Below are 19,449 nucleotides of genomic sequence, written 5' to 3'. Positions count from 1 at the left end.
CTAACCCTAACCCTAACCCTAACCCTAACCCTAACCCTAACCCTAACCCTAACCCTAACCCTAACCCTAACCCTAACCCTAACCCTAACCCTAACCCTAACCCTAACCCTAACCCTAACCCTAACCCTAACCCTAACCCTAACCCTAACCCTAACCCTAACCCTAACCCTAACCCTAACCCTAACCCTAACCCTAACCCTAACCCTAACCCTAACCCTAACCCCTAACCCTAACCCTAACCCTAACCCTAACCCTAACCCTAACCCTAACCCTAACCCTAACCCTAACCCTAACCCTAACCCTAACCCTAACCCTAACCCTAACCCTAACCCTAACCCTAACCCTAACCCTAACCCTAACCCTAACCCTAACCCTAACCCTAACCCTAACCCTAACCCTAACCCTAACCCTAACCCTAACCCTAACCCTAACCCTAACCCTAACCCTAACCCTAACCCTAACCCTAACCCTAACCCTAACCCTAACCCTAACCCTAACCCTAACCCTAACCCTAACCCTAACCCTAACCCTAACCCTAACCCTAACCCTAACCCTAACCCTAACCCTAACCCTAACCCTAACCCTAACCCTAACCCTAACCCTAACCCTAACCCTAACCCTAACCCTAACCCTAACCCTAACCCTAACCCTAACCCTAACCCTAACCCTAACCCTAACCCTAACCCTAACCCTAACCCTAACCCTAACCCTAACCCTAACCCTAACCCTAACCCTAACCCTAACCCTAACCCTAACCCTAACCTAACCCTAACCCTAACCCTAACCCTAACCCTAACCCTAACCCTAACCCTAACCCTAACCCTAACCCTAACCCTAACCCTAACCCTAACCCTAACCCTAACCCTAACCCTAACCCTAACCCTAACCCTAACCCTAACCCTAACCCTAACCCTAACCCTAACCCTAACCCTAACCCTAACCCTAACCCTAACCCTAACCCTAACCCTAACCCTAACCCTAACCCTAACCCTAACCCTAACCCTAACCCTAACCCTAACCCTAACCCTAACCCTAACCCTAACCCTAACCCTAACCCTAACCCTAACCCTAACCCTAACCCTAACCCTAACCCTAACCCTAACCCTAACCCTAACCCTAACCCTAACCCTAACCCTAACCCTAACCCTAACCCTAACCCTAACCCTAACCCTAACCCTAACCCTAACCCTAACCCTAACCCTAACCCTAACCCTAACCCTAACCCTAACCCTAACCCTAACCCTAACCCTAACCCTAACCCTAACCCTAACCCTAACCCTAACCCTAACCCTAACCCTAACCCTAACCCTAACCCTAACCCTAACCCTAACCCTAACCCTAACCCTAACCCTAACCCTAACCCTAACCCTAACCCTAACCCTAACCCTAACCCTAACCCTAACCCTAACCCTAACCCTAACCCTAACCCTAACCCTAACCCTAACCCTAACCCTAACCCTAACCCTAACCCTAACCCTAACCCTAACCCTAACCCTAACCCTAACCCTAACCCTAACCCTAACCCTAACCCTAACCCTAACCCTAACCCTAACCCTAACCCTAACCCTAACCCTAACCCTAACCCTAACCCTAACCCTAACCCTAACCCTAACCCTAACCCTAACCCTAACCCTAACCCTAACCCTAACCCTAACCCTAACCCTAACCCTAACCCTAACCCTAACCCTAACCCTAACCCTAACCCTAACCCTAACCCTAACCCTAACCCTAACCCTAACCCTAACCCTAACCCTAACCCTAACCCTAACCCTAACCCTAACCCTAACCCTAACCCTAACCCTAACCCTAACCCTAACCCTAACCCTAACCCTAACCCTAACCCTAACCCTAACCCTAACCCTAACCCTAACCCTAACCCTAACCCTAACCCTAACCCTAACCCTAACCCTAACCCTAACCCTAACCCTAACCCTAACCCTAACCCTAACCCTAACCCTAACCCTAACCCTAACCCTAACCCTAACCCTAACCCTAACCCTAACCCTAACCCTAACCCTAACCCTAACCCTAACCCTAACCCTAACCCTAACCCTAACCCTAACCCTAACCCTAACCCTAACCCTAACCCTAACCCTAACCCTAACCCTAACCCTAACCCTAACCCTAACCCTAACCCTAACCCTAACCCTAACCCTAACCCTAACCCTAACCCTAACCCTAACCCTAACCCTAACCCTAACCCTAACCCTAACCCTAACCCTAACCCTAACCCTAACCCTAACCCTAACCCTAACCCTAACCCTAACCCTAACCCTAACCCTAACCCTAACCCTAACCCTAACCCTAACCCTAACCCTAACCCTAACCCTAACCCTAACCCTAACCCTAACCCTAACCCTAACCCTAACCCTAACCCTAACCCTAACCCTAACCCTAACCCTAACCCTAACCCTAACCCTAACCCTAACCCTAACCCTAACCCTAACCCTAACCCTAACCCTAACCCTAACCCTAACCCTAACCCTAACCCTAACCCTAACCCTAACCCTAACCCTAACCCTAACCCTAACCCTAACCCTAACCCTAACCCTAACCCTAACCCTAACCCTAACCCTAACCCTAACCCTAACCCTAACCCTAACCCTAACCCTAACCCTAACCCTAACCCTAACCCTAACCCTAACCCTAACCCTAACCCTAACCCTAACCCTAACCCTAACCCTAACCCTAACCCTAACCCTAACCCTAACCCTAACCCTAACCCTAACCCTAACCCTAACCCTAACCCTAACCCTAACCCTAACCCTAACCCTAACCCTAACCCTAACCCTAACCCTAACCCTAACCCTAACCCTAACCCTAACCCTAACCCTAACCCTAACCCTAACCCTAACCCTAACCCTAACCCTAACCCTAACCCTAACCCTAACCCTAACCCTAACCCTAACCCTAACCCTAACCCTAACCCTAACCCTAACCCTAACCCTAACCCTAACCCTAACCCTAACCCTAACCCTAACCCTAACCCTAACCCTAACCCTAACCCTAACCCTAACCCTAACCCTAACCCTAACCCTAACCCTAACCCTAACCCTAACCCTAACCCTAACCCTAACCCTAACCCTAACCCTAACCCTAACCCTAACCCTAACCCTAACCCTAACCCTAACCCTAACCCTAACCCTAACCCTAACCCTAACCCTAACCCTAACCCTAACCCTAACCCTAACCCTAACCCTAACCCTAACCCTAACCCTAACCCTAACCCTAACCCTAACCCTAACCCTAACCCTAACCCTAACCCTAACCCTAACCCTAACCCTAACCCTAACCCTAACCCTAACCCTAACCCTAACCCTAACCCTAACCCTAACCCTAACCCTAACCCTAACCCTAACCCTAACCCTAACCCTAACCCTAACCCTAACCCTAACCCTAACCCTAACCCTAACCCTAACCCTAACCCTAACCCTAACCCTAACCCTAACCCTAACCCTAACCCTAACCCTAACCCTAACCCTAACCCTAACCCTAACCCTAACCCTAACCCTAACCCTAACCCTAACCCTAACCCTAACCCTAACCCTAACCCTAACCCTAACCCTAACCCTAACCCTAACCCTAACCCTAACCCTAACCCTAACCCTAACCCTAACCCTAACCCTAACCCTAACCCTAACCCTAACCCTAACCCTAACCCTAACCCTAACCCTAACCCTAACCCTAACCCTAACCCTAACCCTAACCCTAACCCTAACCCTAACCCTAACCCTAACCCTAACCCTAACCCTAACCCTAACCCTAACCCTAACCCTAACCCTAACCCTAACCCTAACCCTAACCCTAACCCTAACCCTAACCCTAACCCTAACCCTAACCCTAACCCTAACCCTAACCCTAACCCTAACCCTAACCCTAACCCTAACCCTAACCCTAACCCTAACCCTAACCCTAACCCTAACCCTAACCCTAACCCTAACCCTAACCCTAACCCTAACCCTAACCCTAACCCTAACCCTAACCCTAACCCTAACCCTAACCCTAACCCTAACCCTAACCCTAACCCTAACCCTAACCCTAACCCTAACCCTAACCCTAACCCTAACCCTAACCCTAACCCTAACCCTAACCCTAACCCTAACCCTAACCCTAACCCTAACCCTAACCCTAACCCTAACCCTAACCCTAACCCTAACCCTAACCCTAACCCTAACCCTAACCCTAACCCTAACCCTAACCCTAACCCTAACCCTAACCCTAACCCTAACCCTAACCCTAACCCTAACCCTAACCCTAACCCTAACCCTAACCCTAACCCTAACCCTAACCCTAACCCTAACCCTAACCCTAACCCTAACCCTAACCCTAACCCTAACCCTAACCCTAACCCTAACCCTAACCCTAACCCTAACCCTAACCCTAACCCTAACCCTAACCCTAACCCTAACCCTAACCCTAACCCTAACCCTAACCCTAACCCTAACCCTAACCCTAACCCTAACCCTAACCCTAACCCTAACCCTAACCCTAACCCTAACCCTAACCCTAACCCTAACCCTAACCCTAACCCTAACCCTAACCCTAACCCTAACCCTAACCCTAACCCTAACCCTAACCCTAACCCTAACCCTAACCCTAACCCTAACCCTAACCCTAACCCTAACCCTAACCCTAACCCTAACCCTAACCCTAACCCTAACCCTAACCCTAACCCTAACCCTAACCCTAACCCTAACCCTAACCCTAACCCTAACCCTAACCCTAACCCTAACCCTAACCCTAACCCTAACCCTAACCCTAACCCTAACCCTAACCCTAACCCTAACCCTAACCCTAACCCTAACCCTAACCCTAACCCTAACCCTAACCCTAACCCTAACCCTAACCCTAACCCTAACCCTAACCCTAACCCTAACCCTAACCCTAACCCTAACCCTAACCCTAACCCTAACCCTAACCCTAACCCTAACCCTAACCCTAACCCTAACCCTAACCCTAACCCTAACCCTAACCCTAACCCTAACCCTAACCCTAACCCTAACCCTAACCCTAACCCTAACCCTAACCCTAACCCTAACCCTAACCCTAACCCTAACCCTAACCCTAACCCTAACCCTAACCCTAACCCTAACCCTAACCCTAACCCTAACCCTAACCCTAACCCTAACCCTAACCCTAACCCTAACCCTAACCCTAACCCTAACCCTAACCCTAACCCTAACCCTAACCCTAACCCTAACCCTAACCCTAACCCTAACCCTAACCCTAACCCTAACCCTAACCCTAACCCTAACCCTAACCCTAACCCTAACCCTAACCCTAACCCTAACCCTAACCCTAACCCTAACCCTAACCCTAACCCTAACCCTAACCCTAACCCTAACCCTAACCCTAACCCTAACCCTAACCCTAACCCTAACCCTAACCCTAACCCTAACCCTAACCCTAACCCTAACCCTAACCCTAACCCTAACCCTAACCCTAACCCTAACCCTAACCCTAACCCTAACCCTAACCCTAACCCTAACCCTAACCCTAACCCTAACCCTAACCCTAACCCTAACCCTAACCCTAACCCTAACCCTAACCCTAACCCTAACCCTAACCCTAACCCTAACCCTAACCCTAACCCTAACCCTAACCCTAACCCTAACCCTAACCCTAACCCTAACCCTAACCCTAACCCTAACCCTAACCCTAACCCTAACCCTAACCCTAACCCTAACCCTAACCCTAACCCTAACCCTAACCCTAACCCTAACCCTAACCCTAACCCTAACCCTAACCCTAACCCTAACCCTAACCCTAACCCTAACCCTAACCCTAACCCTAACCCTAACCCTAACCCTAACCCTAACCCTAACCCTAACCCTAACCCTAACCCTAACCCTAACCCTAACCCTAACCCTAACCCTAACCCTAACCCTAACCCTAACCCTAACCCTAACCCTAACCCTAACCCTAACCCTAACCCTAACCCTAACCCTAACCCTAACCCTAACCCTAACCCTAACCCTAACCCTAACCCTAACCCTAACCCTAACCCTAACCCTAACCCTAACCCTAACCCTAACCCTAACCCTAACCCTAACCCTAACCCTAACCCTAACCCTAACCCTAACCCTAACCCTAACCCTAACCCTAACCCTAACCCTAACCCTAACCCTAACCCTAACCCTAACCCTAACCCTAACCCTAACCCTAACCCTAACCCTAACCCTAACCCTAACCCTAACCCTAACCCTAACCCTAACCCTAACCCTAACCCTAACCCTAACCCTAACCCTAACCCTAACCCTAACCCTAACCCTAACCCTAACCCTAACCCTAACCCTAACCCTAACCCTAACCCTAACCCTAACCCTAACCCTAACCCTAACCCTAACCCTAACCCTAACCCTAACCCTAACCCTAACCCTAACCCTAACCCTAACCCTAACCCTAACCCTAACCCTAACCCTAACCCTAACCCTAACCCTAACCCTAACCCTAACCCTAACCCTAACCCTAACCCTAACCCTAACCCTAACCCTAACCCTAACCCTAACCCTAACCCTAACCCTAACCCTAACCCTAACCCTAACCCTAACCCTAACCCTAACCCTAACCCTAACCCTAACCCTAACCCTAACCCTAACCCTAACCCTAACCCTAACCCTAACCCTAACCCTAACCCTAACCCTAACCCTAACCCTAACCCTAACCCTAACCCTAACCCTAACCCTAACCCTAACCCTAACCCTAACCCTAACCCTAACCCTAACCCTAACCCTAACCCTAACCCTAACCCTAACCCTAACCCTAACCCTAACCCTAACCCTAACCCTAACCCTAACCCTAACCCTAACCCTAACCCTAACCCTAACCCTAACCCTAACCCTAACCCTAACCCTAACCCTAACCCTAACCCTAACCCTAACCCTAACCCTAACCCTAACCCTAACCCTAACCCTAACCCTAACCCTAACCCTAACCCTAACCCTAACCCTAACCCTAACCCTAACCCTAACCCTAACCCTAACCCTAACCCTAACCCTAACCCTAACCCTAACCCTAACCCTAACCCTAACCCTAACCCTAACCCTAACCCTAACCCTAACCCTAACCCTAACCCTAACCCTAACCCTAACCCTAACCCTAACCCTAACCCTAACCCTAACCCTAACCCTAACCCTAACCCTAACCCTAACCCTAACCCTAACCCTAACCCTAACCCTAACCCTAACCCTAACCCTAACCCTAACCCTAACCCTAACCCTAACCCTAACCCTAACCCTAACCCTAACCCTAACCCTAACCCTAACCCTAACCCTAACCCTAACCCTAACCCTAACCCTAACCCTAACCCTAACCCTAACCCTAACCCTAACCCTAACCCTAACCCTAACCCTAACCCTAACCCTAACCCTAACCCTAACCCTAACCCTAACCCTAACCCTAACCCTAACCCTAACCCTAACCCTAACCCTAACCCTAACCCTAACCCTAACCCTAACCCTAACCCTAACCCTAACCCTAACCCTAACCCTAACCCTAACCCTAACCCTAACCCTAACCCTAACCCTAACCCTAACCCTAACCCTAACCCTAACCCTAACCCTAACCCTAACCCTAACCCTAACCCTAACCCTAACCCTAACCCTAACCCTAACCCTAACCCTAACCCTAACCCTAACCCTAACCCTAACCCTAACCCTAACCCTAACCCTAACCCTAACCCTAACCCTAACCCTAACCCTAACCCTAACCCTAACCCTAACCCTAACCCTAACCCTAACCCTAACCCTAACCCTAACCCTAACCCTAACCCTAACCCTAACCCTAACCCTAACCCTAACCCTAACCCTAACCCTAACCCTAACCCTAACCCTAACCCTAACCCTAACCCTAACCCTAACCCTAACCCTAACCCTAACCCTAACCCTAACCCTAACCCTAACCCTAACCCTAACCCTAACCCTAACCCTAACCCTAACCCTAACCCTAACCCTAACCCTAACCCTAACCCTAACCCTAACCCTAACCCTAACCCTAACCCTAACCCTAACCCTAACCCTAACCCTAACCCTAACCCTAACCCTAACCCTAACCCTAACCCTAACCCTAACCCTAACCCTAACCCTAACCCTAACCCTAACCCTAACCCTAACCCTAACCCTAACCCTAACCCTAACCCTAACCCTAACCCTAACCCTAACCCTAACCCTAACCCTAACCCTAACCCTAACCCTAACCCTAACCCTAACCCTAACCCTAACCCTAACCCTAACCCTAACCCTAACCCTAACCCTAACCCTAACCCTAACCCTAACCCTAACCCTAACCCTAACCCTAACCCTAACCCTAACCCTAACCCTAACCCTAACCCTAACCCTAACCCTAACCCTAACCCTAACCCTAACCCTAACCCTAACCCTAACCCTAACCCTAACCCTAACCCTAACCCTAACCCTAACCCTAACCCTAACCCTAACCCTAACCCTAACCCTAACCCTAACCCTAACCCTAATGACCCTAACCCTAACCCTAACCCTAACCCTAACCCTAACCCTAACCCTAACCCTAACCCTAACCCTAACCCTAACCCTAACCCTAACCCTAACCCTAACCCTAACCCTAATGACCAACCCTAACCCTAACCCTAACCCTAACCCTAACCCTAACCCTAACCCTAACCCTAACCCTAACCCTAACCCTAACCCTAACCCTAACCCTAACCCTAACCCTAACCCTAACCCTAACCCTAACCCTAACCCTAACCCTAACCCTAACCCTAACCCTAACCCTAACCCTAACCCTAACCCTAACCCTAACCCTAACCCTAACCCTAACCCTAACCCCTAACCCCTAACCCTAACCCTAACCCTAACCCTAACCCTAACCCTAACCCTAACCCTAACCCTAACCCTAACCCTAACCCTAACCCTAACCCTAACCCTAACCCTAACCCTAACCCTAACCCTAACCCTAACCCTAACCCTAACCCTAACCCTAACCCCTAACCCTAACCCTAACCCCTAACCCTAACCCTAACCCTAACCCTAACCCTAACCCTAACCCTAACCCTAACCCTAACCCTAACCCTAACCCTAACCCTAACCCTAACCCTAACCCTAACCCTAACCCTAACCCTAATGTCCCTAACCCTAACCCCCTAACCCTAACCCCCTAACCCTAGTGACCTAACCCTAGTGACCTAACCCTAACTGTAACCTCGAAGTATTGAGGAGTTCCTGTTATTTTTTGGAGGACTTCCGGATCATAGAGTTCCGTGCGGGAACCATAGAGACGTAGTTCCCGGGCTCCGGAGGACTTCCGGATCATAGAGTTCCGTGCCGGAACCATAGAGACGCAGTTCCGGGGCTCCGGAGGACTTCCGGATCATAGAGTTCCGTGCCGGAACCATAGACACGCAGTTCCGGGGCTCCGGAGGACTTCCGGATCATAGAGTTCCGTGCCGGAACCATAGAGACGCAGTTCCGGGGCTCCGGAGGACTTCCGGATCATAGAGTTCCGTGCCGGAACCATAGAGACGCAGTTCCGGGGCTCCGGAGGACTTCCGGATCATAGAGTTCCGTGCCGGAACCATAGAGACGCAGTTCCGGGGCTCCGGAGGACTTCCGGATCATAGAGTTCCGTGCCGGAACCATAGAGACGCAGTTCCGGGGCTCCGGAGGGCTTCCGGATCATAGAGTTCCGTGCGGGAACCATAGAGACGCAGTTCCGGGGCTCCGGAGGGCTTCCGGATCATAGAGTTCCGTGCCGGAACCATAGAGACGCAGTTCCGGGGCTCCGGAGGACTTCCGGATCATAGAGTTCCGTGCCGGAACCATAGAGACGCAGTTCCGGGGCTCCGGAGGGCTTCCGGATCATAGAGTTCCGTGCCGGAACCATAGAGACGCAGTTCCGGGGCTCCGGAGGACTTCCGGATCATAGAGTTCCGTGCCGGAACCATAGAGACGCAGTTCCGGGGCTCCGGAGGACTTCCGGATCATAGAGTTCCGTGCCGGAACCATAGAGACGCAGTTCCGGGGCTCCGGAGGGCTTCCGGATCATAGAGTTCCGTGCCGGAACCATAGAGACGCAGTTCCGGGGCTCCGGAGGGCTTCCGGATCATAGAGTTCCGTGCCGGAACCATAGAGATGTCGTTGTGGGTGTTGTGTTTGTGTAGTATTTTGGTTTGATGTTGTATATAAAAATTAAAAATAATAAGTCTGGTGCAGCAGTAGAAATTTGCACCCACCCGGAGAGTAATTTTTCTCCTTTTTATAAACAATTGTTTAAATTACTCCCAGGGTGGGTGCAAAGTTACAGTGCTCTGAAATTATTTCTTTTTAAAATTTCAAATACAATCATTCAACCACAGTAACAGAGGACAAACAAACAGTCAAATGCTGAAACAGAGTTTTTGGGCTAAAACTAAGTATTACTAAGAAGGGCCCAAAAACTCTGTTTCAGGGCTGAGACAGAGACAAAGAGGAAACAGAGAGCCTGTTGGCTAACCAGGAAACAAACATAGGTCTGAGACATAGGGTTAGAACACAACTGACACGCTAGGGGACAACAAACTTCACACAAAGAGCGATGACAACTCATCTGAGAGCCAGATTTTGTTTAGTGCTATTATTCTCAGTCTTCACCAAAGGTGACTGAGACAAGCGCAGCAAAAACTAACACAAAGAGAAACACACACCGTGCCAAAAATCAAGGCATTTTTTCCAATTTCTGCTTATTCTGCAAATGCTAATGCTCAAATAGACTCACCTATCAAACACAAACAAAGACAGAGGAAAAACACACAACGCTGAGACACATAAACACAAAACATTTTCACGACAAGGAGAAAGTCTAATGGTACTGAGGGAATGTACACACAGAGGAATAAACTGCTCCATAACAGGAACTGGACACAGAAAAGTACATAATCTTTATTCAACTTTATTACACTTCAATAAAATATCAATTTTTATTTTGCATGCTACATATTTGCAGAGCGCTATGCCTCAACAACCTGAGATACCTCTAGTACTTCTGATGGATACTTCCACATTATCATTCCCTTTAGCAGTGCCTCGGTTGCTCTCTCCGCAGCACAACTCCCAGTTCCTTCATTGCCTCCATTGCCCCGTGAACATCACTGTCCGGTTTGTACATGTGTTACATCCACCGATTGCTCTACGAGACCTTCAAACGACTCCTCCCTCTTAGATAAGCAGTTATGCTATCGCTATTAATCTATGCTCCAAGTACTAAGACACGTGATTTCTTTTAAACCACTGAGAGCTACGTTACACTAAAGGGATGTACAACTGGCCCTCACGTTCGTGGTTCGCCTTAATTGGTCATTTACAACACCCCATTTCAATGCCCTTAGGCTCCCCGGCCACGCCTGTCAACATCTGCTGCGCCTTTTCTCCCCAGACCGTATATTTACCTATGGACAGTGAGGTCCGCCCTTACATTAGTACAGTCATTTCCTGGTCCGTTGAGCGCTGGCAAGGTAATCTGCCTGCGCTGTCCTACGCTTCGGTTTCCCTCATGTTTCCAGATACATTTGGCTCATTACTGACACTGAGAACATTACCCATTATCATTGCCCGCATTCCGTTTCCACCATTTACTACTATAGCACAATAGGACTTACTGCCTTGTTGATCTCAACAGCTGCTATTACTGTAGTCCATTTTAACTCAGTCCAGGTGATCCCTAATTCAAACTCTACCCACTCTCCATTACTGTTCCAGATGGCACCTGTAAATGCAAACATCATAGCTACAATCCTTTCTGCGTTGCTCCCTTCCACTCACCGCAGAGGCCACTGCTACATACAAACAATTGTTCCTCTGCAAAGCGACATCATCTCTGCTACTTGCACGCCCAGGCAGCCAATGACCGAGCTCTGCTCCGTCCAATGAACTGTCTCTCCTCTTCCCCACCTATATGCTCATATAAACATTCAACAGACCATTCTGTCACAAACTACAAGGACCGCAACAATTTACAACCCTAACGCTCTACAATACAGTTAGGCCAACTTGCTACACATGCCGGTCCTTGACCACACTGCCATCTAGTCCAACTCCTCATACCCTTCTGCTACACGAACCTCAATCGTCTTCCTATGACTGTCCGCTACAGAGGCATCCCTGCAGTGATACAGCATACCAACATTCCAGGGGAGGGCTCCCCAGAAACAGCATTCCTGGGAGCCTCAAAATACACCCTGCCTGCCAAAACCCCGGCCCGAGCCTGCCCGCGGCCCAAACATTGGCGATGAACATCGCCTCGCAGAGCGGCCGGGACCGGGGAAAAAAAAACCCAGCTGGGGGAAGGAAAAAAAAAATCCCCCAGCTGGGGTTTTTTTATTCTAACATCATTTGGGTTTTCTTTCAGCTACTCCTACATCTCTGGAAAAGAATGCATCGCAAGCCCACATACAACCCGCTACAGAAACACAATCAACCACCACACGCTGTCAGACACAATTTGCAGTCACCTACCGCACTAATCGCTCCACATGCTCACCCCATCCATTCGGCCCCCTGCCTGCCATCACCCTGTGTCTGTGGGGCTCCTCGGGAACGCTGTTCCCGGGAGCCGCAAAATTCACCCTGCCTGCCAAAACCCCGGCCCGAGCCTGCCCGCGGCCCAAACATTGGCGATGAACATCGCCTCGCAGAGCGGCCGGGACCGGGGAAAAAAAAAACCCAGCTGGGGGAAGGAAAAAAAAATCCCCCAGCTGGGGTTGTTTTTATTCTAACATGGCTTGAGGTTTTTTGGGCTATTTCTACATCTCTGGAAAAGAATGCATCTCAAGGCCACATACAAGCCGCTACAGAAACACAAATCAACCACCACACGCTGTCAGACACAATTTACAGTCGCCTACCGCACTTATCGCTCCACATGCTCACCCCATCCATTCGGCCCCCTGCCTGCCATCACCCTGTGTCTGTGGGGCTCCTCGGGAACGCTGTTCCCGGGAGCTGCAAAATTCACCCTGCCTGCCAAAACCCCGGCCCGAGCCTGCCCGCGGCCCAAACATTGGCGATGAACATCGCCTCGCAGAGCGGCCGGGACCGGGGAAAAAAAAACCCAGCTGGGGGAAGGAAAAAAAAATCCCCCAGCTGGGGTTTTTTAATTCTAACATCATTTGGGTTTTCTTTCAGCTACTCCTACATCTCTGGAAAAGTATACATCTCAAGCCCACATACAACCCGCTACAGAAACACAATCATCAACCGTACACCGCTCAACAACACTAGCGGTCAACTACCACGCTAATCACCCCACACGCTCACCCCATCCGTTCAGCTGCCTGCCTGCCTGCCAGCCAGCCATCACCCGGCGTCTGCAGAGCTCCTCTGGAACGCTGTTCCCAGGAGCCTCAAAATTCACCCTGCCTGCAAAAACCCCAACTGAGGCCTGCCTGCGGTCCAAACGCCGGCAATAAACATCACCTCGCCAAGCAGCCGGGACCAGGGAAAAAACACCCAGCTGGGAGAAGGCAAAAAAATTCCACCAGCTGGTTTTTTTCCAACACTATTTTCCTAATTCCTATTTCTCTCAAAAAAAATTAGACTCAGGCACCCGCAAAGTCTGAAAGGAAAAACATATTTAACCCTGACAGCATCATACAGTATCAGACACATTCAAAACCTACCGCTGATTCCACAGCCGTTCATTACGCTCCTCGCTCAGAACGTAGCCCCTTTGCCACGTGCCTGCCACAAAAGCAGGTCACGGCACATCGAGAGCCATCCCTAGAACTGCCTCACCGGGCATCTCAAAACTACATCGCCGCTCCGCATCATCCCAAACTGTTAGCCTTCATAACCGGATGCTGAGCAATATGCTGAGCTACTTCCGCTTCTGCTCTGTCTTCACTTATCATTGTATACTCCAGCTAAATTCAATCAAGTATTTCCTCAGGGGTACAAAGTACTCAGTGGCACCTGCAAACCCCAATGGAAAGGAGTCCACAGCCTGCTGGCGCGCAGCTACCGGCCCCAAAAAACCCATACGACCTCCAGCCAAAAGGGCCGTGCTAATCAACACAGGACCGTCCCGTGCTGGGACTGTTCCATCCCTACTAGAATTGCTACACAAACACACAAAGCCTCTCTACCTCAAACGCACTCGCTCTCTACAGACGTGACCTTGGGACACCAGACTACCACACAGAGGACTGTTACTGCTACACCAAGATACGCAGCCTGACAATAAACAGAACAATGCTGAGACTAGGTGGCAGGGACCCTCTGGTGTGCCCTGCCTTGAGAGCACCTCAGTTTTGGCTAAAAGGCAGGGGATTGAGTCACAGTAATCAATGGAGACTAAATGCCACACAAACAAAGGAACTAGGATGCCGCAGGAAATAAACCCCTGGGATAGCTGTCGAGAACAGTCAGCGAGGAAACACCTGCTGGTAAAGCCCAAGCTGCACAGCAGACTAGCCTAGTGCACAAATGATGCTAGATCCGTCTAGTGGCGCTGCCCTGGCACATCATTCCGTGAAACGAGATGTGCTCAACTGGCGCCACGTCAATAACTCAAACTTGCGTAGACACTGCTGTCAGCTGCTGCAATTGCAGTACCATGACAATATGCCTGATGCTCTACAAGCGCCTTGTGCTGCTCTGTCACATGCGAAAACAGAACACGAGCCTCCTTAACAGACACCGCACCCAGAATATAAGATGGCCCTCTGCAGCTCCGCTCCAAAACCAAGATTAACAGTCAGAGTCCTCTGTGACAGTTAAGAAATCCAGAGCATCCTAGTAACTGATGAGCACCAAAGCAACCGACTGCTGAGGCCCGTCACGCTGCACCTCAGACCTCATCTCAACTGTTTCTGGAGGCTTGCTGCAAAGCGCCTGCAAAGCCAATAGGGAAGACATTGCCGAATTACAAATTTACCTCATGCTAGCTCTCGATCCAATCGCGATCGGCTTGACTCCATCTCACATGCGTAAAGACCTCCGAGTCGCTCCCGGCCTCTACCCTGACACCGCAATGCCATACCGTATGGACTTAAACGCAGAACCGGAGAACACTGGCAAGATTAATGCCGTACGATGCAACGCGCTCTTACATAACCGACAAGACAAACCGTAACACGGACCCATACAATGCTTAACCGTCTCAGAGAGCATCCATAAAGAGCGCTGCAATGCAAGACTGACACAGAGATATACAATGCAATATCCAGTACATACAGAGCTCCACGTTACAAAACGCAACACGGCCCTCGTTACAAGGCAAGACAGTCTCCAAGAACAGAGAATACAAATACAGAGCACTGTAATGCCAGATCGATACGCACACAAGCACTGCAATGCAAAATCAAGTACAGAGTGCTGCAGTAAAACAACGCAATACAGCATCATACAAAGCGGGACGCTCTCAGGTAACATTCGACACAAGTACAGATTGATGCAATGCAATACAAAACGCAGTACAGAGCCGTGCGATGCAAGACGATCCCAGGTATCGCTCGCTACAAGTACGGAGCGCTGCAATCCAAGACCGGTACAGACACAAACAATGCATTGCTAGATCAAATACAGAGATCCACGAGAAAAAAAATAATACACAGCTATACAAGCCTATACATATTCAAATACAGAGCTCCACATTACAAAACACAATACAAGTTCATACAAGGCAATACAGTCTCCGATAGCAGTCCATGCAAGTAGTGAGTGCTGCAGTGCAACACGCCCAAACATTGAAATAAAAATTCAAATATAGAGCACTACAACACAACAACAATACAGAGCAATACAAGGCAATACAAAAAAAACCAAACAGTGCTACAAGAAAGAAATACAGGGCCGTACAATTCAATATAAATAGAGCACGGCAATACAACACACAATAAAGGACTATTCGGTGCGAGACACTCACATGGCATGCGATACGAGGCATAACAATACAGTTGAAAAGAACACAAAACGCTGCAAAACGATGCAGTCGCAGATGGTGGTCAAAACCGATACGGAGTTCTGAGAAGCCAGGATGTAAGACCTGAGCCCGTAACGAGGCAGAGATGAAATGCTGCAGGGGAACTCTATGGTAGCAGAACTGCCACGAGCAGAGCTTTCACGGTGGCCTAGATCACCTCCGCAAAGGGGACTCTCCAGAAAGACCTCTGATGAAAACCGCACCTTAAGCTCCAATCGCAAGATGACGAACGCTTGACCAAGGCTCCAGGCCAAAGCAGCGAAGCTTGAGACACCCAGTGCACACCGACCAAAGTGCACAACAGTGCAGAAGGTAGATACCTGTACAAAGCATCACATACAAGACTAATCACACAACACAAATGACACGGGGAAAAACACACAGGCCACAACAGTCACACCCTAAAGGACAGATGCCAGGACCTCTGTCCGCCCCAAACTTAACAGACCTTTAATAGCTCCCTCCGCAACCCTGGTGTTACACCTCCTGCCGGCCTCACCCCACCCACAGCTTTGGCCCTGGACTTACCTTTGAGGGAAGGATGCGGAATCCATCCTCATTGAGCACATCATAAAATTAGATGCTCCTGCATTCCACATGTTCTACGTCAGTATCTGCGTAACATATATAAACAAACACGACTCACTAACATTACTGACTGGAAGCATCACATTAGCAAACACCGCTCCCTTCCACAAAATACCCAGTTGCTGATACGTAACTTAGGAAGACAAGCAATATCAGTAGCATTTTGGAATACTGCCTAGAGTCCAACAAAAGCTTGCAATTAAAAACAAACCCCCCAACAAAACTAAACTTGAGGCCCCACACCTACAAGCCTGAACACTGTCAACATTCAGTCTTCTTTGCCGCTGCTGATCATCCCCTCCCACATAGCTCCCATCATCACTTCAATACACTGTTGAAATGATAGACTGCACAGCCTGCCAAGGAGCAACTCCGTGCGAGCTCGCTACCCAACCGCTGCCTCAACAGTCGAGGCCTATCAACAGATTAAGCATGATCTCCTATCGCTATGCCACCTAACCCTCACTCTACACCCCTGGGCAGAGAAGCACGAAACAAAACACACACACACAGACACAGACCAACATTACACACACCACCACAAACAATGGGATTCAAAGAACAGAGCAAACTCTCGGCAAGAAGAATGACTCCCCAACGGGAGATGCTGTCCTGCAAGACGACCAGCAGGGCCACAATGGCCCAGAACAAGGAGGCTCTACGGCAGCCCCAGAAGAGCAAGAGCTGAACAGAATGGTCCATTACAAGAAGTTACGCTCTAAACAGAGACGATGGATCTGCAAGAAGCTGGCTTCAAGACCTAAGAACGTAAGATCGCAGGGAAGAAGTCCCACAGTCCATGAAAATGGACCGGAAGAGAGAAGAGCTGCTGACACAGCCTGAGATGACACCGCAAAAGAGAACTGATGGGAAACTTCCAAGATGTGACACCGATCCATGCTTTATGCGCAAAACGTAAGATGAGAAGCGCCCAATGGACACTATGCCAAAGAGTACAGGCATTCCAGACCCTAGGAATGGCACCTGATATGCATAATGTGCTCATTGAGCACAGACAGCAATGACAATGTTGAGACACAGGTAAAATCCAAGACACAAAACACAGACCACACAGATGACACACCGCCACAGACACGGTTCTGGAACTACCCTGCCCCCTTGGGCTACAGAGAAACCCCTTCCCTTGATCCGCCCAAAGTGGCCTGTTCCTGGACAGCCCTCTCCCCTACGCTAGCTCCACAAGCTCTCCCTGAAATGCCCAACCCTTGTCCCCTCCCTCCAGACCCTTCCAAGCCCCTGGACTTAGCTTTCAGAGGGACGTGGGCTCTAAATCCAACCTCGACCAAAAATGCATTAGGTATCTGGGATGCTCCTGCAGTCACCAGGTTGCACTTCATCACTGAAAAAGAGAAAACCCAGAAACGCTGCTGACAGTAAGCATCACACTGGCCAAGACCAACCTCTTCCACAAAAACCCCCTCCTCAGAAGAACTGGGGTGCTCTGCTCACCTGCTCGTTCCAGACTCGGACGCTGCAGCCATCATTGCTTCCGATACCTGAGATACCAAGAGACACAAAATGATCATTGCACCCATGAGAAGTCACCCGACCCACACTCCTCCTTGCTACCGCCCCAGCTCACCTCAAACAGTTGTCCAATGCCAAAGGCGGCCCGCTCAGCCCCTGCAAAACCAAGAGAGACACCCCTCACTTAGTTGCTGCACAATAATTTGCTCTCACACGCTCACCGGGCCCACAACTGCCTCACCTTCTCGGACTTCGTGTCAGCATGCTGCTTTGCTCCTCCGAGGATATGTGCGGCACCTGCAATAAAATCAAAGCAAACGGCACATGCTGAGATACTGCCGAAAGCCAAAGCTTGCCTGCATCAATCCCAACCTTCTGCTCCTGTACCTTAGCTGGTCATCCACCCTGGCCCTGCCATTTACGCGTTCCCTGGTTTCCCTGAGCAGAGCAGTTCCAAGGCAAGCACGCACAGGCACAGACCAACATTACACACAACACCACAAACAATGGGATTCAAGAAGAGAGAAAACTCGCCGCAAAAACAATGACTCCCTGGCGGGAGATGCTGTTGGACAAGGAGACCGACAGGGCCTCAATGGCCCAGAGCGAGGAGGCTCCGCGGCAGCCCCAGAAAACCGGATTAGAACACAATGGTCCGTTACAAGAAGTTACGGTCAACATGGAGACCATGGATGTGCAAGAAGCCCGGCTTCAAGACCTAAGAGCGTAAGGATGCAGGGAAGAAGTCCCACAGTCCATAAAAATGGACCGGAAGAGAGAAGAGCTGCTGCTGACACAGCCTGGAACGATGCCGCAACAGAAAGATGCTAGACTGATCCACGCTTTACGCTTGTAAGGCAAGAAGAGAAGACCTGAATTGGCACTATGCCAATGAGTACATGCATTCGAGACCCCAGGTATGGCACGGAGGCATATGATGAGCTATGAGTGCAAAGAGAAACAAGGATATCGAGACCAGAGGAAGGTCTGCGACACAAGACACACCACAACAACAACATAGCACTGATGACACAGGCTGGAACTGCCCTGCCCATGCTAGTCCTAGGATGCAGGGAAACTCGGTCCCTTTCTGTGCCCAGAGGGGCCCGCTCCTGCGCAGCCCTCTCCCCCGCACTAATGTTACAAGCCCTGCCCGCAATGCCCAACTGTGGTCCCCTCCCTCCAAACCCTTCCCAGCCCCGGTCCCTCGACTTAGCTTTTGGAGGGCCGGGAGTCTGAATCCATCCTCGACAACAAGCATGTTGGATAACTGGGATGCTCCTGCAGTCAATAGGTCCGCTTCGTCATCTGAAAAAGAAAAAAAGATGAGGACATCACAGACCACACATGGTGCTGACAGTAAGCATCACACTGGCCAAGACCAACCTCTTCCACAACAATCCCCTCCTCAGAAGCACCAGGATGCTCTGCTGCTCACTTGTTCTT

At 50.1% G+C, this 19,449-nt stretch overlaps 1 long non-coding RNA gene across 2 annotated transcripts; it reads right to left on the bottom strand.

Annotated features, from left to right (window-relative positions):
* Nucleotides 1–10,879: 10,879 nt before the first annotated feature.
* LOC142363544 (uncharacterized) lies at nt 10,880–19,191 on the bottom strand. 2 transcript variants are annotated; one of them, XR_012765800.1, is made up of 5 exons: nt 18,245–19,191; nt 18,119–18,159; nt 17,986–18,032; nt 16,456–17,900; nt 10,880–16,247 (listed from the first exon to the last, which is right to left on the bottom strand). It is a non-coding gene; the product is annotated as an uncharacterized LOC142363544 (long non-coding RNA). The 2 variants fall into 2 exon arrangements; XR_012765799.1 differs by having other exon boundaries at nt 16,456–17,875.
* Between the last annotated feature and the right edge of the window lie 258 nt (nt 19,192–19,449).

This window comes from Opisthocomus hoazin, chromosome 18, assembly GCF_030867145.1.
Source record: "Opisthocomus hoazin isolate bOpiHoa1 chromosome 18, bOpiHoa1.hap1, whole genome shotgun sequence".
NCBI classification, from domain to species: Eukaryota; Metazoa; Chordata; class Aves; order Opisthocomiformes; family Opisthocomidae; genus Opisthocomus; species Opisthocomus hoazin.
The sequence above is the reverse complement of the archived record's forward strand: the minus strand, read 5'-3'. Positions and strand labels throughout refer to the sequence as shown.